Source organism: Apodemus sylvaticus, chromosome 4 (assembly GCF_947179515.1).
Source record: "Apodemus sylvaticus chromosome 4, mApoSyl1.1, whole genome shotgun sequence".
Lineage (NCBI taxonomy): Eukaryota > Metazoa > Chordata > Mammalia > Rodentia > Muridae > Apodemus > Apodemus sylvaticus.
Genome location: NC_067475.1, coordinates 66686143 through 66711546, shown reverse-complemented (window position 1 = coordinate 66711546; position 25404 = coordinate 66686143). Strand labels below are relative to the sequence as shown.

Below are 25404 nucleotides of genomic sequence, written 5' to 3'. Positions count from 1 at the left end.
AGACTTACAGACCAATGGGAGGGATGGTGCTACTGAAACTCACAATCACAATGGGAGAATCAGAATCAACAGTCACACAAAGAGGCAACTCCCACCACCCCCACATGGGAGGAGCTGGAAAACAAACCATAAATCCAAAATTCTAGCCTGAGTCTGAGCCCGCTGTAGCCCTAACAGAGAAAGATAAGGTATGTATCACAAGGGATCAGCAATGACTATGTGTATACACATACTCTTTCACAAACACTCACAGATCCGTACTCATGTGCACACACACACACACACATACACACTCAAGATTGACAGTAATTGGAATGTGGGGCAGAAACACATCAAGGACACAGGAATTTAGCAGAGGTGCATATAAGTGAAAAACTTATTACTTAACAAATAATATTGCAATAATGGTTCTCCTGTTCAGGTGTAAATCTTAAGATCTCATCTCATCTAGCACAACTTCCAGAGCTGAAGTCATAAATGGGCATAAAAAAATGAGTCCATTAAAATAAAAGGAAGGAGATATAGGTATCTACTGATGTAAACTCGGCCACAGGGAAAGATGGATATTCTTAGAATAAGCTCAAAGAAAAAAATAATCGGATTTTATTTCATATGAATGCAAAATTCTGTATGTGAAAAATATCACAAAGTTAAAAGGCAGGGACCTGATGGGAACAAAGCTTTTCCAACAAATGCGACTGAAAATTAATTAACGTTTTAATATATAAAGAACTCTTGGGCTGGTGAGATGGCTCCGCGAGTAAAAGCGCTTGCTGCAGAGACGGGTCACCTGAGTTTCAGCTCTGAAACTCACCTCGTAAGGGTTCCAAAAGTCGCCCTCTGAGCGCCACATGTACACTATAGCATTCGAGCACCCACATACATATGAGGATGCATACAGACACACACGTGCATAAATACGTGTCATTTTTAAAGTTTTAGAAAGGAATTCCTGGGGCTAGAGAGATGGCTCAAAGGTTAAGAGCAGTGACTGCTCTTCCAGAGGTCCTGAGTTCAATTCTCGGCAACCACATGGTGGCTCACAACCATCTGTAATGGGATCTGATGCACTCTTCTGGTGTGTCTGAAGACAGCTACAGTGTACTCTCTCTCTCTCCATATATATATATATATATATATATATATATATATATATGCATCTTCAAAAAAGAAAGAAAAGAATTCCTAAAAAGACAAAAAAATACAAATAAAGTACAAATGGGCCTGAGCCTGAGTCTAATTTTAACATTTCGTGCAGAATATTGACAGGAAAAAGAAATCACTTAGATGTGTTAAAAAAAAAAAGCTTATAATTAATAAGCAAGAAAATATACCCACATTTCATTTTTCATGGGCACTTAGCATGTGATGAACACACAGTAAATATTTGAGTTTTTCAGACGCCGTCTCAGGTAGTGTAGGCTTGCCTCTAGTGTGTCTGAAGATGACACTGGGTATCCAACCTCTACTTTAACCTCCAAGATGGGGGCACTAAGATTGGAGCAAAAGCCCAGACGTTCAGTTTATCCAGTGCTGAGGCGCTGAGCCAGGCTGCACACAGTCAGGGCCAGCTCTCCACCTACTGTGTGTGTTACCAAATGGACACTCTCATGGGCAGCACGGGAGACTGCGTGCTTGGGAACAAGTCAGTAACCTGCTTTCTGTAAAGGGTGGACCTGGAGCTTGCAGGTCCGAGTCTTCGTGGCAAACCCAACCAACGACAGTATGTAAATAAGAAACGTGACTGAGCCTCAGATGCGCTGCCTTCATGAATACCACACAACTCTGATGTGCTCTGGAATGCTATTTTCCTTTCATACTTTGGTAAGCATGTAGACAGAGGAAAAGCGGGGGAAAGGTGTGCACAACACAAACCAGCCTGTTGTTCCTTTGCCATTTTGCTAACCCCTATACCAAAGCGAGTCTTGGTATTTAATACACTAAGCCTCAGTACATTCACGAGGTGGAATATTATATAGATATAAATCTTTATGGTATTCAAGGAAGTGCTCAGGGAAAAAAATCAGGACACAAAATATATTTCCATTTCTAGGCCAGTTTGGCAAACATGTGGGTTTGCAAACATACACCAACAGGGATGTTTTCCTGTTTCATTTCCAACTCAGGTTATTTGCTTTTTAAGAGTTCTTTTTAAAAAGTTCTTCTTAAGTTCAATTTACTCATTTATTGATTCTTCTAATTCTCTACTGTGAGTGGCGCTTACTCTTGTCAGCAGGAAAATAAACAAATATTATATCTAAAAAAAAAAAAAAATCTGGAAAACCATCCAGATTTGGAAGTTGGTATAGAACACTCAGGGAAGAAATAAAGAAAAGCTTTTCAAATTCAGCTAGATACACAATCCTGATAAAACTGCAATCAAAACCAGACACAGGCAAGGAGAGTCACCGGGGTCTAAAACTCTTGCAAAATCACCACAGAAGAGGTGGGGGTGGGGGAGATGGGGGATGGGGATTGATCAAAAGCAGCTGAGGCCTGGAATCTGCCACTGGCCCTCCAGTGAACGAAAGCGTCCAGAAAGAGCAGCCTGAGGCAAGGCTGCATCGAGGGTCCAGGGTCCTGGGTCCTGGGCACAGGGAGGCCGGGGGCTTAGAATACTCCTTTTCCTACTGCAGTACCAGAACAATAGAGCCCAAACACCACTCCCACTTTCAGACTTCAGAGGAGTGGAATTCAACAGCCTACACTTTTGTTTGTTGTTGAGAATCATGGGCTCTCTCGTTGGGGGCTAACTAACATACCTCCATGTACCTTTTTCTCAAGAGGGAGAGTAACAGGAGTGGGGAGGGTGATTTAAGGAATGGACGGTTTTCTCGGGCAGTTTAGCATTTCTCAGGCTTGTTCAGAAGGCGAACACAGAGGGAGGCTTGGGCATCACTTTGGGGAGTTCACTGGACTCAGGGCAGTATGATGGTAGTGCGTCTGTCATTCATGCAGCCCTAACAAGTCTCCAATAAAGAGGCTCAAGTGGTTGTCATAACAGGCAGACATAGAATTTCACATGCAGCTTAAATGGGTTCAATAATTCACCCCTGGTCATCTTTGTAATTATCCACATTTGAAACCTGAATTTCAAGGGTGTGACACTGATGCCTGAAATACTTCTAAAACTAGATTTGAAAGTGGCAAGGCAGAGCTCAAGTGTTCCCTTCAAATACACCCGAGCACAAAGTTCAAGATCAAAGGATGACTTGCTGGCTTTTCTTTTCTTTCTTTCTTTTTTTTTCCCTTTCCTTTTCTTTTTTTTTTTTCCTTTTGGCTTTAATTTCTTACCTATAAAAAAAAGTAGCAGTAATAACACCTACTACTCAGAAATAATACAAGGGGGAGAAAAAAAGCACACAATAGACCCCTTAATAAAAGACCCAGAGCTACTAATAACCTTTACCAAATCAAAACAGTCCGAAGGTCTCTATTAGGAAAACAAAGGGGAGTGGCCAGGAATGCTGGCCGCTGCGAGGTCACAGGGGAAGAGGGCTTTTCCTCCCACCTCATTCCGGAGCCCTCCAATCCTCTCCTTTCTCCTTCAAGACAACAGGTGTAGGAATGGATACACTTTATAGCTTATCCTTTAAACAACAAGTCTAAACAAGACCACAGACGGCTGTGCTTGGTGCTCCTGGAGGTGGGTAGGGCGAACGGCTTTCCCTAAATGCTGCCTAAATCTAAAAAGGACAATCTGGAAAGTGGCAATGTCCTTCATTTCCTCTGCGGTTTGTACCCAAACCACAACTCCTCCCCATTCCGTCTGAGCATTTGCTTTATATCTATGAAGATGTGAGTTGGGCTTTCTTCCCTCCGAGGTCCCTCGCTCTCCCACCAACGCAGGCTCATCCTCAGCGCCACTTCCTCCTCCTCCTCCGAGGAAAGCTAGCCCAGCAGACAGCAGCAGAAGCTTTGAGCACTTCTCCCAGCCCATCTATTTCACCCGCAGCTGCCTGCAGGAGCGTCGTCTTCAGAGTGATTTCAATGCCCAGGCGGGGGCACAGAGGCAAACCGATGAATAAGCGGATTGTGCATCATTTAGTAAAAAGGGAACACATTCTGCTCTGGGATGAATGAGAACATCGGGATTTCTAGGTCTAGACGAATGGAGGAAACGGGGGAGTGCTGTGTTTGCTTCAGAAGAGGAAGAAGGGTGAATGGAGGGAGAGATAAATGCGATACTGAAGCCAAGGGAAACAAAACCAGAAAACACCCCAAAGTGACAAGGTGGCAGGCAGGGCTCCTGATGGCTGCTGCGGCTCTCCAGTTCATATTTGCCAGACTTAGCATTCCTGTGAGTGCTGTTGGGATAATGGGCCCCACTCAGCCTCACGTGAGTTCTCCATCTCAGGCGAGGGACATGATTTCAACCATGTCACACGCAGCTCTCATTACTTGAGGGTAATGATCTCACCGAGGCAAGCAGCACCAACCATAAACACAACTGCTCAGAAAGCCAAAGCTCACCAGTGTGCCTTGCACATGAGTCTCACTGTGAGGTGGCCCCGGGTGCCCAGCATTTCCTAGACTGTATCCGAGAGGCCCTGTGGGATAGCAGGTCCCTCCTCTGGTATAACTTCCTTATTAGAGGGGTGGGGTAGCAGATTTGAAGAATCTATTAAACATCATCTATGTTGAGGGCATTTCTCTTTCACATGGCAGAAAGAGAAGTCTGCATTGGAGAGGTTTATGACCTCTTCAAGGAGCCAATATACCCCAAATCAGAATTTTCCCTCTGGCGGTACTAGGGGTTGAGCCAAAAATCAGAATTCTGAGTCGCAAGAAGACTTTAGGTATCATATTGTTTCATCCCTCTGCCCTTCCTTCCATCCTTTGGATTAAAACTTTAAAAATCAAACCTAAAGGAATTAAATGATTGTCCCAACCACAGTAACTTAGCAGAGATGGAGCCAAATTTCCTCACTCCAAATCTTGGTTCTTTTACACTTCAGAAAGAATAAGTAGAACAAATAAGAAACCAAGTATCACATCAGTGAACACAACCCACAAACTCTGAGGAAGTCTGACATGAGTCAGTCCAGAAAGGTTTCTTCAGCTCAAGCCCCGCCACCCCAAAAAAAGTGATACGTGCAGACTGTCACAAACGTTTTTCAATTCAACAGCCATCTTTGGAATGCCTAGTATACGCAAAGCATATGACACGGAGGGGACACAGAAGGGACACAGAGGGGACACAGAGGGGACACAGAGGGGACACAGAGGGGAGGAAGGCCAGTAAGCATCATCACCAGGCCCTACTCTAAGGACAGCTGAGTCAAATTTATTGTCTAAGGGAGGAACTGAAGTCAAGTAGCCATTAGCCATCAAGAGGGAAAAGCTGACCCTTAGACATACTGTGACAGCAGAGAAAACCTGTCTGGAGCCGGAGCCGGAGCCGGAGCCGGAGCCGGAGCCGGAGCCGGAGCCGGAGCCGGAGCCGGAGCCGGAGCCGGAGCCGGAGCCGGAGCCGGAGCTGGAGCCGGAGCACAGAGCGCATGCCTTTATTCGCAGCATTTGGGAGACAGAAGAAGGCAGATATCTCAGTTCCAGGCCAATCAGGGCTACAGAAAGACCCTGTCTCAACAACAAAAACAACAGCACACTGCCTGGGAATGTAGAGAGGGTATAACTTAGGGGAAAAAAATTGTATTAAGGTCTCAGAGAAGGAAGATTTTTAAGTTTAGTGAAAGTTGGAGGGTGTGGTATGGGGACCACCGCCCGGCTTAGAATGAACTTCTTCAAGGTTCCACTGTGATCCGAAGACCAACAGAATCTTCCAAGCCTTCAACATCAGATCTGGGCTGCTAAGACATCCAGCATTCTGGAGTTAGGGTTTCTCGACCTCTCCAGTGGGAGGCAGCCAATGCCGGACTACCTAGGACTACATTCTATGAGTCAATATAATAAGGCTCTTTTTAGTATATATTTATTCTCTCAGTTCTGTTCTTTTAGAGAACCCTGACTAATACAGTCAGGATTTGATCCATCCATCATATTGGTTATAGTCATGTTAAGGATTAGAGTCATGAAGACATTTAAACATGCACAACACACACAATACACATATCTTTTAAAAGCTCAGCTGGTAGGATCAGAAAATTCCAAAAGTGGCATTAGACAGCAGTTGGCCCAGAATATCGATACAAATTGAAAATTCAAGGCCTAGAGCTGGGTGTGGTGGCAACATGCCTTTAATCCCAGCACTAGGGGAGCAGAGACAAGCAGATCTCTGAGTTTGAGGTCAGCATGGTCTACAAAACAAATTCCAGGACATCCAGGGCTACTCAGAGAAACCTTGCCTCAATAAGACAAAGCCAAAAATCAAGCTCTACATAGCAAATCCAAAACTTGACCTTTTAAAAGATTTGTGTGTTTAGAAGTGTATACGTTAAAAGTGCTTAGTCTGTGGGGCTGGAGAGATGGCTCAGCGGGTAAGAGCACTGACTGTTCTTCTAAAGGTTATGAGTTCAAATCCCAGCATCCACATGGTGGCTCACAATCATCCATAAAGAGATCTGATGCCCTCTTCTGGTGTCTGAAGACAGCTACAGTGTACTTACATATAATAAATAAATCTTTAAAAAAAATTAAAACATTAACTATAAAAAAAAAAGTGTTTAGTCTAAAACCTGCCTATTCCAGCAGTCAGTTATATTTTCCAAGCCAAAAATGAAGACACAAAATACACTGGTGCACACAATGGAGCAATTTTTAAAATAAAAATATTTTAAACATTTTAAAAAATATTTTAAAAATTTGATTTGTTTATTAATAATAAATAATCAATGGTTAAATATCTTATAATACTTTATAAATAAAATTAAAATTAAAGAGTATTTAAAATAAAAATAAAAAGTAACATCGAGCTGAGACGATGCTTCCAGAGCATTCTGCCACATCCCCTTTCATCCCATAAAGGTCATGCTTTGCTAAGCCATGAGTGCTTTCTGAAGTTACCAAAAAAAGTGTCAGACTCTAGAGTCAACTTCCACGCATGGAGCCACAGATAAAACGAAAAGTCACAGGGAGAGCAAGCAGATATCTAATCTATAAGCGAGATCATTTAGGACCACCAGACCACCCAGCTTCCTAAGGGCTGGCGTGAAGTAGAAACTTACGTGTTCTTTGAAAGCCAGTTGTGTTGGATGGTATTTGGCTGGGGCAAACACGTGAAGGAACATTTATCTGAAGTGGACACAGGTAAAAGACAAAGGCAGACTCGTGGAGGAAAGTTTTGCTAAAGCAGACACAGGAGAGAGGGTGTTGTGCTGAAGCTAACACAGGAAAGGACACGTGATGAAGGATTCTTGGCTAATATCACGCGTGTACTGGTCCACCTTACACTGTGTAGTTCAGCTGCATTTGTTGGGACTCCACAGAGAGAAACTCACCAAAAAAAAATTTCTGGTGGTGTGCTGCAGTTTTTTGCTGCTTCCTCAGACTGGGACTGATGGGCAGTGACGTCAGCTGAGACAGAAGCGTGTGCTAAGGCAAGACCCGTGGCGCACACGTGATGTTTGGAGGGTGTATAAATAGAATTCCATGGACAGTGACGGGGCTGAGCTGGGCTTGTTTATAGAGCTAGCTGTGCAGTGCTTGTCGGTCTCCAGTCTTCACTGATCTTTGCTTCGGAAGTCTCCTGGCGTTCCTCATGGCCCCTCCTGCTGACTTGTGCCAAGACTGAGGCCTGACTGTCTCTGCTCGGTAGTGGCACTGCTGCTGACTCGAGCTTGCTATCCAGACTCTAATGAACTGGATTGCTGATAGATTCCTGAAATGTTTGTGAGTGGATCAAGCTGCCACTGCTGACCTGTGAACTGAACTGCCAGTTTCCAGACAACACAGATGGGAGTTGTTCCAAAGAACCTTTCTAAACAAGTCCACCCCGCCCCACCCACCTCTACCCCCTTCCTTTCTTTTCTATTACCTCTGGTGGGTGATGGACTAAAAGGGAGATTAAAGCCTTTAAGGACCATCATTGAAAATAAGGTTTGAAAAAATTAAAGTTACAGTGGCATCTTCAGGACTCAATAAGTCCTAAACATAATTATACATCCGACAATGACTTTGGCTAGTGTGCTGCATGGGTGCCCTATCATGTTCAAACTGGCACGAATTTAAGCCACGTTGCTACTTGTCAACATGCAAATACAACTTTTTACTAACATGGTTTTTCAAGAGCCCAAACAATCCCAAACTTTCATGTAATTGTTGCAGAAAGCCTTGTGTGTATTTTGTGCTCAGACCAGCTTGCGAGCTTCCTAGCTTCCTGTGACTCCTTCAAGCTCTGGCCCCATAAAACAATGCGCTGAGGATGGCCTTTGTATAAACAGACACTTCTCTGTGATGGTAATCGATCCCTGAGATCCATCTTTACACCAGGAGTGTGTGAAGTTGCTAACAGTGATCGAAGCAGCCTCATTATGGCCAGACAGTATTGAGAGAAACATCTAGAAACATCATCCTGAAGTTAATCAAAACAAAAACCCAACAAACTTCAGACCCCACCCTGGATGACGCCACTGTCACAAGAGCAGTGGTACTTCTTACTTATTAGCACTGAATCTAAACGCACCCCTAGATGCCAGGTGTCAACACAATGGTTCACATTCGCTTTGTAAAAAAAATGTCTTTAGGAGCTTTTGTGCTTTTGGTTCCTGTGTAGTGAGTGTATCATGCTCACTCTCTGTTTTTTGCCCACACTAAAGAGTGAATTTACCTGTCAGTTCAGTATGAACTTTGTTGCTTCTTCAAAAGTTGAGGTGTGTGGCTCAGTGTTACAGCACTTGTCTAGAAGGCAGATGTCCTGGGCCCTCCCCAGCTAAGCTAATACCTATATATTGGCTGGGGGGTATGAGATAGTTTTAAAGGGCTTGCCTGTAAGAGACCTAAGGCTCAGTAGCTGATTCTTCCCCGACCAAATATATAATATTAGCATATGCACAGAGGATAAGGAACCACTTATATAATGGAAGATGGGTCTCTACTTTCCTTGTGAGTATTCTACTTTGTGTAAGTATATATCTACTAAGATGTTAATCTTTTTATTCTTAAATGCGTTTTTATTTTTCACTTAAAAAGTATGTTTATTCATCAGCAATGATACAACTCAGAATTATGATGCTAAGTGAAAACAAAAAAAAAAAATCTCTTGATGTTTGCAGATTCCTGGCACACTAGTCTTTGAAATTCAGGAACAAAAACAAACAGACAAACATCAGCATTCTCAGGTGGTCTCAGAGTTTCCAAACTTATATTTAAAGAATACTTATAACAGTCTTCACATGCTATAGTTTGAATAGCTAAAATTCTCATTTAAAGAACAAAATGCAGTAAATTTTTAAATGCTAACAAAGAACTGCCTCTCATAGGAGGAATAGTCAGTGTGAGACATAATTTGAAATCCAGGTCTCGCAGCAGGGTAACAGCCACTCATGGACTCGAGTTCAGGCATCTTGTTTAAGAAGGTATTCTGCAATGTCAGCCTGTCACACCTTGAGAGACCATCCAGATGACTTACAGGAAGTATACTGCCTATGTGCGTTCATTACTAAGCATTCTGCTTCTAATTGATTTGATTTGATTATATGGGAGATTATATGAGACAGACATATCACCTGTCTGCACAGCAGGAGCATGCAGTGCCCTCAGAGGCCAGCAGAGGGTGTCAGATCCCCTGGAACTGAAGTTGCAGACAGTTGTAAACTGCCGTGTGGGTGCTGGGACTTGAATCCTGGTTCCCCAGGAGAGCTGCTAGTGCTCTTAACTGCTGAGCCATTTCTGTGACCCTTGTCTTTTTAAAAATTATCCTTTCTTGTCTTCCATTCTACATGTTCTACTATAGCTACTTGCATGTTTACTTAAATACATGTATATATTATAAATAAGGATCCCATATAAGGAAGGTTTTTTCTTCCTTCCTTCCTTCCCCCTTCCTTCTTTCTTTTCCTGAAAATTTTATGATTTCATTTTTCTTTGCATCTGTGGATCTTGATAGTATTCACACACACCAGATTTTGTTATTCATTGTTGAGAAAATGTGGTTTTAGATAGGTGTAGTGGTGGGTAATTACAGTCCCAGTTACTTGAGAATCTGAAGCAAAAATTGTCTGGTTCCAGGAGTTTGGGGGCATCCTAAGCAACACATAGTAAAAATAAGTAAATGTTTTAAACAAAAGTTATCATTGAATTCCCTAGTCTCTGAACACACTTCACTGGGGACGGAGATTAAACAGCAATGCCGTGCAGGAGCCAGCACGGCAGGCAAAGGTGCTTGCTGTTGAGCCTGACAGCCTGAATGTCAGCCTGGACCCGCATATAAAGCCGAGTGTGATGGTGCTTCTCATCTGTAACTGCAGATCTTCCATGTTGAGATGAGAGGCAGATCCGGGAAGATCTGGGACACCACGGCCAGCAAGCCTGGGATACCCAGCACAGTAACACCAACCACAAGAGATTGCTGGCCCAGTGAGGAGATGAGCAGGAACCAACTCCCCAAAGTTGTTCTCTGACCTCCATACACATACCATGGTGCATGTGCACCTGCATGCACACACACATTAACTGAGTAATTAAAAAAAAAAAGTTAAGAACAGTGATTTCCAAACTCTAAAATCTCCTGCCTTCATCCCAATCCAGCCTCCTCTTCCTCCACAATGCATCAGGTAACACAGTTTTTTAAACATCTAGCAAAATCAACGTGGAAAAAAAATTCCTGAGAATTTTGTGTCGCTGATCATGATAACTGAATATTCATGAAACGTGTCAAAAACTGTCACTACCGATGCCTGAAAGTGGAGAGTGCTAGGGACATTTAACGACTCTGCAGACTCTCATCTGCGGTGATGTGCAGACACATCAATTCTATCTGGTTTATCCAAATCTCTCAGGACTATTAGATTCAATTACCAATTATTAGATATGGGTTAAAAAATAGCCCTAAATTGTAACATAAAGTTGAAGCGTTAAGCAGATAAACATAAATGAGAAGTTAAAGGATCTCCTAAAAGGCTTTTAAGACAGCATTTTGAAATATTAAGACTTCCGCTCTCCAACCCTTTCCCCCAGACGCATATGTATCACTGTTGTGCTACCCGGAAATGCAATGTCAGGTTTGCTGCTCGGGGAAGGAATCATCGGAACCAGACAAGAGAACAGCAGGCCCGGGTTTGAATCCGTTAAGGCAGGACTAGTATGTGGGGTGACTGATCATTGATTTGGTTCTCATTTGTTGACGATCACTGTATTAGGTGCCAGGCACACAGGAAGCAGTGGAGCAGAGATGACATGATTTTGTGGGGACGACAGAAAAGAGAGTGAAAGAATACCAAGGATCTGCATGGAGGAGCTAACCTGGTATACGTGGGAGAGGTAACCTGCTCTGTGTGCATTTGTTAACCTCATCTGTAAATATCAGCATTGTAGCAGGAACCTAGACTGCTCTACATAGGAGAGCCAACCTGCTCTGTATTAGGGAGCTGCCCTGGTTTGTATGGAGAGCCAACCTGGTCTGTTTCAGGGAGCTAAGCTGGTTGGCAGGAGTCAGTTAACTTGGCCTATATGGGTGAGTGAACCATGTCTCTTTCTGGGAATTAATCTGGTCTGTTTGGGAAGTGAACCTTGCCTGGCTGTGTGAGCTAACCCGGTCTGGGAATCAGAGGCAGCCTGAAGGGTGACATTCACTCGCAGCCACAGTGACAACCCAGAGTTAAGCCGAGAAAGCTCCGTCCTCCCTTTTAGGTCCTTGTTTTGAAATGGGGATTATAATAAGCTATCTCAGGGGGTTCCTCTGAAGTTTTAATGAGTGTTGATATTTAAAGCAGTTAGCACAGCTTCTGGCTTGTAGTAAATACCCAATAAATGATAGCTGCCACTCCTCTTCTTACAGCCTTCCTTGAGTTATATCAAAAATCTTCTCTCTGGGTGGTGGAAGCCCATGCCTTTAATACTAGCAATCAGGAAACAGAGGCAGGGGGATCTCTGTGAGTTTCAGCCAAGATTACACAGGAAAATCCTGTCTCCAAAAAAAAAAAAAGAAAAGAAAAGAAAAAAAAAGGTTCTCTCCTCTAAAAATGCAACCCTTACAAAGCGACCCTCCAATCAGATACTTCTGTTTTCTGCACATGCACCATGGGAGAGAGAGAGAGGAGCAGAGCCACCGTGGAAGAATACAGTCCTTCCCCCAGCATACCCGACTATCACCTTGACCACAAAAGCAGGTCCCAAATCTCTTTAGTCACAGGGTTAATATGTCACACGAGTCAGATCTAAAATTCTGGCCCCTTCAAAGGCTGCAGTTCCTCCCTGTTTAATCAGACATGAAACAAATCGCGTGCTGCGGCAGAGGCGTACAAACACGCTTTAATTACAATATTGTAACACCAATTAGAGATCTATCTAATCGAGGACTCGGCACTTCCTGCTCGGATATTACTCCCATGTTGGGATAATTACTGCTAATTAAGCTTGGAACTAATTAGGCTAAATGATCTCATTTATACCAACAAAGATGACTTCTAGGAGTTCATAAGGAAAACTAGGGTGATCTTATCATTCCTGGACTATTTGGCTTTTCATTCTGGAAATAAAGCACCTTTCCCTGACATCAAGGTGCGTTCAGAGTGGGTTCTATGGAATTCTGGACGGGACGGTAATGGCTTCTTCATTTGTCTTCCCAGATTATCCTACGTGGGGAAACAAGCCCTAGCCACTCAAAGCTTACCATAGTCCTCCACAAATGTGTTGGAAACGGCAGCCACTGAGAGAGGCTGTGGCAAAGGGCCATCCGCTGCAGCCTGATTCTGGCTCCCGCTCACCTGCAGTTCTAGTCCATCTGTGTCTGCATTCCTGTTCTATCTCCACAGGGCAGAGCACACTGGGCTTGGGCTCTGCACACAGACTGAGGTTTGTGCACAATTCCCTTGCTGCCTAGCCCTCCCTCTCCCTCCCTAAGACAGGGATTAATAAGCTGGGGTGCTTCAGGGAAGGTGAACGGCGTCTCCAGCATGGAATGGGGGGAGTGCCTGGTGCATGGTACCTATTGATAAAGTAATATAAAATTTTTAAATTCCCTCCCCCCCCATGGGTACCGCAGTACCAAGATCTGAGCTAAATTCTGCTTTTACCTGTTCTGCATTCTTTCCTGGGTTGTGGTAGTGAGCAGAAGACAGGTGGCACAGAGTTGGGAAACCTGGCTAAATTTCAGGTTGCTCTCTAACCAGCTATGCAACTTGAGGAAGCCACTTCTCCTTCCTGGGAAAAGCAGCGCTCCTTACATACTTGGCTGAGTGTCCTACAGGCCCTTTCTGACAGCATCCTTACGACAACACTCCCCCTTCAAGAGAAGAAAGCTGAGACCTCAACAAGTAACTAACTTAAAAATAAAAACAACCTTCGCTGCTACTGAATGCTGAGGCTGGGAGCAGAACCCTCCGAGTCACCATTACAATGGACTGCCCTCACCCTTCCCTGCAACGGAAGGGCTTGCAGTCTTCGTCTTTATAAAGCCTGCAATATTTATCAAGTATGAAGTCTTTATTGTGTGTCTGATACGTGTGCCATCCTACAGGGAATAACATGCCCCACCCATACAAACACCCTGACATCCCAGTCTAACACTAAACCACACACATGTGCCTCTATTCATGTTTACACACATACCACATATAGGATCTTTGTTGGATAGTACCATGGGGGACAGTGCATCTTAAAAAAGTATCTTCTTGGCCTCTGTAGGACCCCCCACCCCCACCCGCCACGGGGGATAGATTTGTACACGAGCAGACCAATGGGAACTAAGGATTTGACTCATTTTTCTGCTGTTCACAAGGGTTGGTTCTCATCCTTCCTAGAAGAATGAGCGGCCTTGGCAGGTGAAGTCCTTGGGCACAGAGCTTTGAAGAAGAGTATGCTTTTAAGGAATCTGGAAAGAGGGCAGGAAGCTCTCTGAAGAACAAGCCTTAAAATCTATTAGGTGATTAATTTAAGAGCATGAAAAAGAAATAAATAAATAACTGCTTTGGCAGATTAGGAAACCTTTTATAAGGTGGCTCATCAAGCCGTGCCCCCAGCTCTCACTGCTCTGATACGTAGACAGAGGTTTAATGCACCATTTTTGATTCCTTAATATAGCCAGAGGTCCTTGGCTTCTTATACCGTGAAAACATGCCAAAGAGCAGAGGGCCCCTGAGCCTGGGGAAATACTCAGAACCAAGCCACTGCAAAGCGTGCCTAAGGGAGGGTTTGGTTAAGTTAACCTGGCTATTCTCCCCTCCCATGTGGCCAGAATGAGCCTCAGTGGGGGCAGGGTTTCTTCATGACTGGAGGATTCTTTTAAAGAGCATGTCTGTCCCAGGGATATCTACTATTATTTAAGTATAATCTAGTATTATTAATGTGTTATTAAATAAACTAATTAATAATATTAAACAGGATACGGTATTATTTAAGTAATATCCATAGCCAACACTGTCCTTTGGGACCAACAGGCTAGACTTTCCCTATTAAAGAGCTTTATCTGAAGGTTCAGTGTTGAAATGAGTCTTCCTAAACAGTCTAGAATGTTCTCAATGATGGTATGAGGCTGGCTCTTCTTTGACATAGGTTCTTCGGATTCTCCTCAGCATCCACACTCTTGTTTATTCGCTTATTTGTTTGCTCAGTGGACACTGGGTTCCTATTCTGAGGGAGGGGAAGGATCATGTACTTGACAAGGAGTAACTGCTCTCTGGTGACTGTCTCCCACCTCCATTCCCTGAAGAGCAGGTGATGGGTCCTTCTTATCTGATAGCTGGTTTTCTCTGCTGGAGGATGAAGGAAGGAGAAAATTCAAAAGTAGTTGGTTTTGTGCATTTAATTTTCTTCCAACAGAAGTTGCATGTCTCCCACTAAGGGACTGCGAAGGGAACGGGTTGGCAGACATTCAGAGAGCTAGCGGAAGAAGTACAAACAGAGGATGATCAGATCAGGAGGGGTGGGGAGGGGCCGGGAGGGGCCGGGAAGGAGGAGGCAAACAGAAAAGGTCCTAGCATTCCTTCCACTGATGATATGTGATGATGAGCTCTGGATGTGATGATAGGCACGGTTACTAGGGTTATGCAAAGATTAAAAGTAAGGTGTCCTCCAAGAGGTGTGCAGCACTATGTGGAAGAAGAGCATGACGAACTTGGATATGCTCCCCAGGTAAATTCAACAGTTTCTTGAGAGTATTTGGATGTAGAAATTAAGAGGGGAAAGTGCTCAGATGGTTAGTGTAAGAGTTTTACCTTGAGGGACTAGATGAAAGGTGGTGTTTATTAACTTACTGGGAAAGGGAATCAGGGTGGTGATTCTGCTTTTCTAAAATAAAATGAACACGGCTTCTCTCTCTCTCTCTCTCTCTCTGTGTGTGTGTGTGTGTGTGGTGTTTTTTGTTTTTGTTTTTTTGTTTTTTGTTTTGTTTTGTTTTGTTTTGACTTTGCTTGTTTGTTCTTTGCTGACGATGTCTGAGAAACAGCAAGGTCGGAGTGCCCAGGGATAACTGTAAGGATCCCTAGAGAGGTGAGCAGTGCTCAGGAAACCAGACAGTGGTAAAGGCTACAAGAACCTCTGAGAAAGTATAGGAGTCACGGATTAGAAACCAGTGAGTAATGCATTCCCTGAATGTGGATGAGGCGGAGAGACAATGAGGGAAAGGAGCAAAAAGTGGAGCGGACATGGGAGGATTTGAGAGAGCTGCGTCCTGACCACTAGGCACCCAGGGAAGGACTGAAAAGAGTAGAGAGATGGCTCAGCGGTTAGGAGCACTGACTGCTCTTCCCAAGGTCCTGAGTTCAAATCCACATGGTGACTCACAACCATCCACAAGCAGATGTGACGCCCTCTTCTGGTTGTGTCTGAAGACAGCTACAGTGTACTTACATATAATACATAAATAAATCTTTAAAAAAAGAAAAAAGAAGTGTAGTCCCAGCACTCAAGAAGTTCATGCAAAACCACACTCACTCTACTCCATAGAAACTGGTTTGGCTAAAGAAACAAATGGCTTCAGGCAAACTTATGAGGTGCTTTTCAGCCCAAATCTTGCCTTCCAGCCTTGCAACCTGTCTGCCTTCCAGCCTGTGTCTTGCCTGACTTCTTTGGAAGGTTTGCAGCACTGATTCTTCAACGCCTTCAGGGGCACTAACATTTTTTTCCTCCCTTCTTTCACCTTTACGAAGCTTCTGCCTTTTAAATTAAATATCAAGGATTCCCCAAATTCCACCCTAAGACCTTCTTTTCGTTCAACCTGCTCTCTGTGGGCGGTTTGCAAAGCTTCCGTTGCTGCTCACCAACAGATGGCTCTCCAGGCAGACACGGGTCAACGTAACACCTGACATAGAAGGCAGTAAAGGTCTGCTGAAACTGCGTCTAGCTGGATATTTCCAGCCACAGGCTCCACCAGCCATCAAGGCCAGGTTGTTCGGAGAGTCTTTACATTCGTGGAAAATCATCTTCACACCTAGTCTTTATTTTCTTTCCCCCTCCAAAAAAAAGGCCACTATAAGTGTCTTAGAGTTCTCGAGGCCACCTGTCTCCAGAGATGATCTGATCACGATGCTTTGCCCTTAAGCATGGTTATCCTATGACTGAGGTCTATAATAGGTCTAGAGGAGACATCCTGGATGCAGTACAAAGAAGGCACTGGCCGGCTGGGGAGGTGGAGTCATTAGCATATCTAAAGCTTGATTTGCAAGAGCTTTCTCCCCCCCCCCCCCCAGGGTTTCTCTGTGTAGCCCTGGCTGTCCTGGAACTCTCTCTGTAGACCAGGCTGGCCTCTAACTCAGAAATCCGCCTGACTCTGCCCCCCTGCTAGGATTAAAGGGGTGCGCCACTACCACCCGGCTTGCAAGAGCTTTCTTAGGAAAGGGGCGGCAAGCCTTGCTACGGAGAGGAGCTCAGCGGAGGCCTCTGATGGTTCGTGTGTCTGTGACGTACTTTCCCAAAGTGCACTTGCCAGAACTACCTGGAACCTTCCATTTGAAACAGATAGCTAGCAGTTGAGCAGAGAGGGTCACCTGCACTGCCACTTTAGCAGATAAGGGAGCTCTGCCTTAGGTGGAGGAGAGATTGGCTCCTGAGATTGCTGGGTGGGGGTGGGGCGGGGCGGGGCAAGGGCACTACCTGCGTTCACTTCTGGTCTCATTATTCCCTACACACTTTCCTTCTTCCCCAGAGTTAGACATTAATTCTCCCATGGAGGGTCAGTTATACAAGTTTGACACTTCAAAAAAAAGTTGCGTACCATTAATTGTTGAATCTTTTCTTTCTTTCTTTCTTCCTTTTTTTCTCTCTTTTTTAAGTAAAATGTTTTTCTCATGGCTTTTACTTGACTCAGAAATAAATGAATGGATTCCATTTTGTTTCTCCCTCCTAAATGTCCCTTAGGCATAGACCAAATATGTGTGAAATGTCAACTCAATTAGGATATGTTGGAAGTTATCTATGCTTCTGAAAAACAGGCCAGGGTAGAGAAGGCTCTTCCTAAGCCTACGGATGTTACTGCTACTGCAGTAGGACTGATAGTAAGCCCAGGCTCCGGAAGTTAAACAAGAGCAACCGCTTCTCTGCAGAGAATGATTTCCTAAGTTTCATACTGTCTGAGCTCTCCTGTATAAGAATTCATTACCACAGCCAATGGGTTTCAAAAATCCACTTGTTGGAGTTGGTGAGCGTCGAGGAGGGAAGGCTGGGAGCAGTTTGCTTTCCGTAAAAATGAGAGAAAAGCCGGGCGGTGGTGGCGCACGCCTGTAATCCCAGCACTCTGGGAGGCAGAGGCAGGCAGATTTCTGAGTTCGAGGCCAGCCTGGTCTACAGAGTGAGTTCCAGGACAGCCAGGGCTACACAGAGAAACCCTGTCTTGAAAAAACCAAATCCAAAATGGGGCTGGTGTGCACACACGCAGGCACACAAAAATATCAAAATAAAACACATATATTCTTAATTTCAAGGAGGAAAACCAGAAGCTGTTACTCCCTGGTGAAGTGAAATAAAACTGCAAGCACCATCCACTCAGAAGTGGAAATCCTTCCCACAAGGAAGAGGATGCTCTCAGCATCCTCTGAGGTCTCTGTTTCCCAGGAGGTGGGATTTTATACACCCCATAGAAGCCGCCGAGGTAATGAGGTCATCTGATGCAATAGCCCTGGCTTTCCCCTCAGATCACCACACATACACACCATCAACACAACGCACCGAAATGAAGGTAGCCAGTGTCACCTAAGTTCAGAGCCTGTCACCTTCATGACCTCCTTCTGAGGAACCTCACCCAAGGAAGTTTAACTTTTTTCTTCTTCTTTTGAAGCTCCCTCCCCCAAGAGGATTAAAATAGCACTCTACAGCCAAGACTCAGCACTGCCTGTACAAATAATCAGTTAATCTCCTTCAGGCCCCAACATCCATTTTTGTCCATGAAGAATGGGCCCTACAGGCAGCCAGTCAGTCCAGATCGATGTTGGAAGACTAGAGTAACTAAATAGTAATGTTTCCGGCATATCTACTAACTAACAAGTTGTGTGCTGTTATCTCTTGATGTGGTTTTATACCAACAAGACATTCAATGCTTCATAATAGACTTTTATGACATTTTCTTTTTATTTTCTATTGGTTTATTTTTGAGACACGGTCTCTCTGTGTAGTTCTGGAACTGTATTGACCAGACCATCCTGATTCACATAGATGTGCCTGCCTCTGCCTCCCAAGAGTTCCTATGTATGGCTCCCAACTCTTTATTGCTCATAGTACACTGGTCATTTGATTGTGGACTCTCGGTGAGGATTACTTTTAGGGATAAGAAGTTTTTTAAGGAACACTAATTTGAGATTTTAGCAACTGAAAGGAATTGCAAGTGTTGGGTTGGTCATCTATGTCACCACTAAATCCTTGGTGTGGCACATCTAGGAATGGGCAGTTGATGAGGATGGGAATAGAAGTGATCTATTTAGAAAGGAAAGAATGAAACTCTCCAGGCACCTACTATGTGCCAAGATCTCAGTACAAAAGCCTTTTATATCCACACTGGATGTGCTCCTGACTCATAGGATAGGACAACAAGCCCATCCCAAGCTTCCTGGCATTCTGCATCATGATCCCCTATTTCATGACTTGAACTTATGTGTGGACAGGAGCAAGGCCAGTCTCAGGGGACGGAGCTGGGGATGGAGAATTTATCCCAATTCCAAGTCACCAAAAACCGCAGTTGTCTGAGCAGCCGCTGACAAGGGCACAGAGGTGCCCAGGCAAGAGTGAGGGTGGGTACATTCACCTTCCCGCCTGTTTCCATGGTGACATGGTAAGAGCTCAGCAGCCACATGTAGCCAGGAGTGAGGAAGGAAGTCCCCTGGCAAAACAGGGCCTGTGTGAGAATGGTCTCAGGCAACATTTCTTCCTGAGCAGGTGGTGTCAGGAGTCCAGTGAGAGGGACAGAAGCCTCTGCCACTCCCTCTGAGACCCCGAGAACATCAGTGGGGATCAGTGGAGAGAAGCACGGGCTGGAGTGGGCAAAGCCAGCCCTTCAGGCTTCCTTGGAAGACAATGGCTGATGTCCTGATGGTTGATCGTGTCAATCCGATGGGAGTCAGCTGGAATTAGAGTCAGCTGCAAGGCGCACTTCTGGGTGTGCTTCTGTAAGGGTGTTTCCAGGGAGGGCTAACTGAAAAGGGACGGCCCACTCTGAATGTGGGTGACACTGTCCTTGAGGTCCCAGAAGAAAGAAAAACACAAGGCAAGCACAAGCACTCACAAGTCTGCTCCCTCGCCGCAGACATACTGCGACCAGTCTCTCATGCTCCAGATGCCACACCTTCCCCACTATTATGGCCACTGTCCCCTCCAATATCCCTCATTCAAGTTGCTTTTATTCACTATGTTAGGACAGGACTGAGATAAAGTGGCCAGTGAGAAGTGAATGGAAGGGATCCGGCAACTGAGGAGCAAGCAGGCTGGATTCTGTGACCGCTATCAGCTCACGTCTGTCTGCCTGACAGAACTGTCTTTTCCCAAACATGGATGTATTCCCTATATGTACCATCCAATATAGTGGTCAGTGACCACATTAGACTATTTGAATGTTGAAAATGAAGGCGATGTGGCTAAGATACTGATTTTTAATCTAATTCATCCTAATTATTTTACATAAATGATTATGTGTGGCCAGCGACTATCATACCTCAGGGCAAACATCAGCTTTGTTTAAGCGGGATACCAGGTACACTGAGCAAAGGGTAACACCAAGGATTGAGAACTGTTTCTAGGAAGGAACAGAGGCATGGGTTTGATTTAGGTAATTTCAAATATGACTGTTTCACAATGACTGTTTTAGGTCTTCTAAAGAGGACTCTCTCTCTCATTTTGTGATGAAGACAGTGATAACAGGTTCTTCGCAACTATGTATAACTTTATGCTCTCTAGTGGTCTCTTAGGGTGTGGTCTGAACTTCAGCATGGTTCTGTGAGGTAGGAAACTGAGTAACAGTTTCTCATTTTACAATGAGGAAATCTAGACTCAGATGTTTGCCTAAGGCCACAGACTTCAAAGAGCAGGGAAGGAATGTTTTGAAGCAAGCTCTAGACTTCATTTTCCTCCAGTTTCTCTCACAGACAGGTGACTCCTCAGCACCCAGGCCCAGCCCCAGCCCCGCAGCCCTTCATCCGGGAAATGGCAACACATTATAAAATATGCTTAAGTATAAAACTAGGAAGCATGAGGAAAGTCTCGGGATTTGGGAGCTTTCTGACAGATAACCAAAGCCTGAGGAAATCAAGAACTGGTTTTGTCTCTTGGAAGAGAAGGAAGGGAGGAAAAAGTTAAGCCCCCATTATGTGTGGCTCTTCACAAAACAAAACCAGCATCCCCTGCGTTCCTGTGTCTGGCTATTGAGTCAAGACTCCTTTGAGATCACAGAGCCAGAGTGTGTACCAGAGCTTCTGGTTGTTTCCAAAGGTCACAGTGCCACCAAAAAGAAGAGCCTGTCCCTCACCCCACCCCCTGAATACCCTACAGAGTGCTCGAGCACACACTCTGGGGCCACTCAGGCTTAACGAGCACCAGACCTGACACTCTTCGAAGGATTTAATATGTCCGAGTCTCAGTTTCCTCCTCTGCAAAACCAGGGGCCCATTTGCTTCCAATCTCAGATGGCAGTGGGATACATTAATGGAGAGACACTGTGAAACCCCAGGGCATAGTGGTAGTTATTAATATTTTACACCATTTTAGGCACTGCAGATTCTCGTGGATTCTAAAATAGGACCTGCAGAAACTGCTTTCAGAGAAGGTAGTATGGAAAAGATCCTCTTTAGACAAGGGGCTTTTGCTTGGGCGTGGAAGGGGAAAGTGCCCTTCAGGCTTTAAACAGCTGCAGATAGGATCGGGGACCGGGCAGGTGCAGCTGATAGATCAGGGACCCACAGGTGGGGCCCCTTGCTCCTGGCTTTTCATCTCTCTGTGCAATGATGTCAGACTTTGTCCCCAGGCCCTGCCCGTCTCCTTCCAGAGTACTTTTTGCCTAGTTTACCTGAGTATTACGTGCGCCCATACGCAAAGCCAGACTCCCTGACAGACAGCTCCCTCTGATCCAGTTATTGATTAACTATCAAGTACCTGGAATGTGCTATGCTCGGTGGTTTTTTTCCCCCATTGCCACTGTCATTTGGTTTTGTTTTGTGTTTTTAGATTGACTTTCATTTCATGTGTATGAATGTTTTGCCTGCATGTCTGTGTGTCCATCATGTCCACTCATTGTCTGTGGAAGCCAGGAAGTGCGTGAAATCTCTTTAAGACTGGAGTTACAGATAGTTGTGAGCTGCCATGCGGGTGCTGGGGATTGAACCCAAGTCCTCTGGAAGAGCAGTTAGTGTTCTTAAACACTGACCTACTGCAGATTGTATATGGCGATTCTGAGAAGAATAATAGGAAGGGAAACCGTGCGGCAGACTATCTGTGTGCAATGGCCGTGACGACGCGTGATGCTTCAGGAAAGACCTCTCAGAAGACGTGACAGTGGGGACCTCTGAGGACAGAATGTTCTGGTCAGAGATGATAAGACATGCAAAGGCCCAGAGGCAGGAATGAGCTTGGTGCACTTGAGGGACTGAAGGGTCTGAACGGTTGAGGTTGGAACACAGAATTAAAGGATGAGGCGAGAGCCAAGCCGACCCAGGTCATGTTGGGTTTATGCTAGGCCCGTAGGAAGGAGTTTGGATTTTGTTCTAAATGCAGTGAGGGCCATTTGGACGTTAAACAGGTGAACAATGAGATTGACTCTGCCTTTTAAAAAAAGATTATTCTTAATCCAGCCACCCTCTGTCCAGACTCACGCGTGTGCACAAGGGCTCAGGAGGTTTGTAAGAGCATCACCACGCTGCCAGTTACCTGCCTGCATCCCCACCCCCACCCCTGCAATCTGTTGCTGGATCTCTTGAGTGCCCCAAAAGTGTTTATGGAGTGAAGTGCAGACTTTCCTTTGTACAGCCAGCAGCCTGATTCCAGCCCTTGAATAAAGAAAGGGTTGCTTGAGTCGTCTCTCCTGCTCAAGAACTTTCAACAGCTCTCCAGCACCCAGGAAACCAAACTGCACCTCTCTAACCCTGCACTGAGAAGCCTGAACGAATAGATCCCCAAATCAGTCCATCCACTTCTCTCCACGCTGTAGTGACTTGTGCGTCTTGAGTGTGGCTTGTTTGTCCTTGTGCCATTTTCTAGCTCTGCATTGACAGTTCCTCCAATTACAGCTGTCGGCATCCCGACGTGCCATGCATTCCCCGGAGTCCAGTGACACCATCTCTCCTGGTTGCTTCCTCTGCTGTTGCTTGATCATACGTGGACCTCCCGAAGGATTTTTACCTGAACCTGTTTAAGGCATTTGCTAGATTCTTCCTGGTGTCAGAGTTGTCTGTGTGCATGTCTTCCACCCCTCCTAAATCAGCTTCCTGAGCATGGAGACAGAATCGGAGTCACTCTTCCTGACCGGCAGTACCCATTAGAGTGTGGCATTTGGGAGGTTCTTGGTAAATGGATGGGCCAACAAATGGACGAATAGAAAAAAAAGATCCTAAAATTCATCTTTTGGGCCCTTGGCTCAATTTGATGATTTTAGAAGACTGAATAATCATAAGGGAATGAGAAGAGGAAACATTTTAAACCTGACAACGGTGTTTTCAGAGCTCCATGGTACACAAATAAGCATGGAAATAATTCTCCATTGTTTCCATGGAGTGGCTATCAGAACAGGTCACCTGGGAGTGGCCAAGAATAGCACAGCGTGCTCACAGTGCCCCAGGACACAGAGTCATGTCTGTGGCTCCTGCTACTCACAGTGCTTCAAATCCAATGTGGTAGGTTTATGGGAAATAATGTAAAACCATTTACTGGGGCTGGTGAGTTGGCTCACTGAATAAGAGCACTGGCTGCTCTTCCACAGGTCCTGAGTACAATTCTCAGCAACCACATTGGTAGTTCATAACCATCTCTAAGGGGATCTGACGTCCTCTGCTGGCCTGGGGATGTATGTGCAGCAGAGCACTCACATTGAATTTTTTTTAAAAAGTAAAACAAAAATAACATTCCCTCAGCAATTAATTTGAGTGGAGCAAATCCTTTTCAAGAAAAAAAAGGTAAGTTTCAGCTAATTCCCTGATTCTTCAGTCTTGTGTTAGCATTCCTGAAAGCCTGAGTTAGTGTGTTGGGGTTTACCTCAATCAATGGAACTGCAGAGTTCATTTATCTTAAGCGACTTCACTTAGGAAGAAAGGTGCTGATGAGCTTCACCAAGCAAAGACTCCAGTGTTTGCACAGGATAGCCCCCAGGGGCAGGCTGACGGCTTTCCTCGGCTTTCCTCGTTGGCCATCCTTGACGTTCTACAAAGACCTCGACTCTTTTATGAATGAGACAGTAAGGCCACGAAGCCCTGTTGCCTTCTAAATCACACGTGCTTCTAGTCCATTGTTTAGTTGCAAGCCACCTGTTATTAATTATGCCTGTGAATCTTCAAGAACCAATGGAGTGAAGGCTCCTTGTTATTACTCCTTGTTAAGAGCTTAAAACACTCATTCCAGGAGACAAAGATCATCCCAGGATAACTCCTTCCAGGAGGAAGAAGCCTGCGAGCTGATAATTCCCAGGGGTGAGACGTCTCACCTTGGACTTCCATCTACGCTGACTCTCTCTTGCCGATCAAGCTTCATCAGATAGATGGAGTTTCTGTGCTTACACTCATTTCCATTCCGCTGGTTTCACACCAGTGACTTATTCTGAAATCTGCAGTTTAATCAGCATGACTTAGCAAAGGACACCCTTCCTGACTCATTCCTAGAAGGTGCCCACTGCGTGTGTATGTGAAGATATATTTCCAAAAGTTTACCAAGCAGCTTTCTGCCAGATTCCTCTCTGGCTCCTAATTCCCGGGGCTTTTTGCTTTTGTTTTTTGAGACAGGGTCTCATGACACAGCTCTGGCAGTTCTGGAATTCACAATGCAGATCAGGCTGGCCTTGAACTCACAAGAGATCTACCTGCCTCTGCCTCTTGAGTGCTAGGATTAAAGGCATGCAACCAGCCTAATTCCTGGTTTTACAGACCCCAACTATCGTTCCACAGCCCAGGAATCTCTACAATAATCCTTTTCAAGAAATATTCTACAATTTTTGTATCTCTGAGACATCAACAGGAAGGTGAGTGTTGGCTTCTGTTCTTAGAGATGAATGAGGTGTCTACTCTCTTGCCTTTGATTCTCTGGGGAAGGTGTGCCTCTCTACTGCAACACTGGGGTCGGAAGTACTTTCCTACCATTTGGGAAGTAGAGGTGGTCCTGATCGAGCTATGACATCTAGCTAAATCAGGAAAACACACCCGGTGCAAGCAGGGTGCACGCAAGCTGCACTCAGGCTGCACGCCAGTTACAGTGGCATGTGAGATGTAACATACCTGCCATTCTTTCAAACTGGCTAGAGAGCTGTGGGGCCACATTGAATGACAGGTGAAATCAGGTGATCTGGTCAATTAGCCCCTACAGGATTTCTGATTACATCCCAAGCCCACCCTGCTCTGTTTGAACAGCAATGATTTGGTTAAAGCTATAGATTTTTGAATAGGTCATTAGAGGATAAAAATCAGAAATGATCTTTTGCTAAGCGTCTCATTACAAAGCAGACACTTAAACTGCTGACGGAATTAAAAAAAAAAAAACTCATTTAAGAACACTATGAAATTGGGAGCTGGAGAGATGGCTCAGTAGTTAAAAGTACTTGCTGCTCTTCCAGAGGACCCTGTTTTGATTCCTGGTACTGCATGGTGATTAACAAACTGTCTATGTAACTCCAGTTCCAGGGGACATCACATGTGGAGAGTGCACACACACACACACACACACACACACACACACACACAC

At 44.9% G+C, this 25404-nt stretch overlaps 1 protein-coding gene and 1 non-coding gene across 2 annotated transcripts in view; one reads left to right on the top strand and one right to left on the bottom strand.

The window, feature by feature from the left end:
• Bcl9 (BCL9 transcription coactivator) overlaps nucleotides 1-25404 on the bottom strand; it is an 85077-nt gene that overhangs the window by 41271 nt on the left and 18402 nt on the right. The gene's annotated exons all lie outside the window — the stretch shown is intronic.
• LOC127683956 (small nucleolar RNA SNORD71) lies at nucleotides 25112-25191 on the top strand. The gene has a single exon (XR_007977715.1). It is a non-coding gene; the product is annotated as a small nucleolar RNA SNORD71 (small nucleolar RNA).